This window comes from Catharus ustulatus, chromosome Z (genome assembly GCF_009819885.2).
Source record: "Catharus ustulatus isolate bCatUst1 chromosome Z, bCatUst1.pri.v2, whole genome shotgun sequence".
Lineage (NCBI taxonomy): Eukaryota > Metazoa > Chordata > Aves > Passeriformes > Turdidae > Catharus > Catharus ustulatus.
The window spans coordinates 47,300,946-47,302,700 of record NC_046262.2 but is presented as its reverse complement, the minus strand read 5'-3'; the positions used below and the strand labels follow the sequence as shown (position 1 = coordinate 47,302,700).

Below are 1,755 nucleotides of genomic sequence, written 5' to 3'. Positions count from 1 at the left end.
GTAACGCTACTCACAACTACTTTCTAGCGGGCACCGGCGCTGCGGCTGGCCGGCGGGCGGGCAGGGTCCGCTGCCGCCGTCCTGCGCCGCCGGGGCAGGGACAACGACGAGGGCAAGGGACGGGCGGCCCCGCGGCCGCTGCCCGACCACGGCCCCGCCGCAGGCCCCGCCGCTGCCGCGGGGCAGTCAGCGGAGCCGCCCCGGTCTCCCGCCGCGGGCCGCGGGAGGTGATGCGCGAGGACAGGTATGCCGGAGAGCTTGGGGCCATGGCCTTCCCCTTCTTAGCCAGGTGTGAAACGGGGTGCGGACCAGGGAGCCGCCCGCGGGGCGCGAGGGGGAGGGCATCGCAGGGGGGCGTCCCGCTGCGGCTCTGCGCGCCGCCTCGCTGCCTTCGCGGCGCCTGAACTTTGCACTCTGCGGCGGGCAGCCTCCTTGTGTCCCCTTTCCGAGCTGAAAAGCGCTGGTGCGAGAGCTCGTCCCGCAGCGAGCGCCGGTCTCCCCGGCAGCCAGGACGTGGCAGACGCGGCCGGCGGCTCGCCGCGGAGGGCGTCCCGACCCCCGCGCTGGCGAGGCGTGCGGAAGGAGGAGGTGGCAGGGTGTCGAGGAGCGGCTGCCAGGCGTGCGGCTGCGTGCGGCGTTCTGTGGGGAAGGAGAGCGCGCTGGTGGGGCCAGGGCCACACCTGGACATGGCTAGATCCAGATATCAGCCCCATCAGAAAATTCCTGGATCCAGTCTGATTCAGAAACTGCAACTGAGCAAACGTCTGGTTCTCACTGGATCCCATCGCACTGAAAAATGCCCCCTTCTACAGTTAGGCACAGTTTTCTTTAAAATGTCCTAACATAACTTTTTCTTAAGAAGTTTATACTCCGTGTTCTAGACTTTCCTCGCAGTTGTTCTCAAAATGTTAGTTGCATATGTAGGGTTTACAAGGTGAGTGCCTGAAAAATAAACAGTCCTGTTGCATGCTTGGGTGCAAACATCCAAGTACATTCTTTCTAGACAGTAGTTTATTCTACATGAATTGAAAGGTTAGGAATGAGCATTTACAGGTACAGAAGGCTTCCTTTTATACATGAGATTTACAAAAACCCAGCTGTGTTTACAGTCCAGGCTTTTCGTATCAACCAAATCAAAGTAAGACCCGATTGTTATTGTGTTTTAAAATGAGTTCCCACTTCGTACCCGATTGAATCAAAAGTTTAAATCAAAAGTTTAAAGTACATCTCAATGTTCCCACTCATTACAAGCCTGAATAGGACAGCTGTGTGGTCATTTAAGATAAATAATTTACATCAGAAAAGCTGGAAAATGTCACTGGAGTAGCACAAAACGTGATGTGTAAAGATGCAGTTACTTAGAAAAGCTGAGTACCAACTTCTCTCATGGAGTGCTTAAGCAAGCAGGCAGTACTACTTCCAGATGGAGGCACTAAAATTTGTGGGGAAGGTTCATGTCAAAATTGAAGTACTACTTGGGAACTACCATTTAGGAATCAATTTTTTTTTTGTTTTGGCTTTCGTTTTAAAATTACACATTTTTTTTGTTCGAGGTGTTTGTATTCCTGTCTGGGCCCTTATAGTGCCAAAATAAGCAACTGTCAGTTGCAGGATGCACCTTTCCACATTTTTTATGCCAGGCTGGCTGGTCAGCTCAGAACCTGCCTTTTTGTACTTTGCATATGTAAACCCCATCTTGAATTAAGGTAAGAATGTAGTAAGCCTCTGTTGTTTGTTACGTGTCAGTGAAAGTGT

General features: G+C 53.0%; 1 protein-coding gene across 4 annotated transcripts in view; it reads left to right on the top strand.

The window, feature by feature from the left end:
* The window catches only part of PCSK5 (proprotein convertase subtilisin/kexin type 5), a 264,705-nt gene that overhangs the window by 791 nt on the left and 262,159 nt on the right, over nt 1-1,755 (top strand). The window lies entirely within an intron of this gene.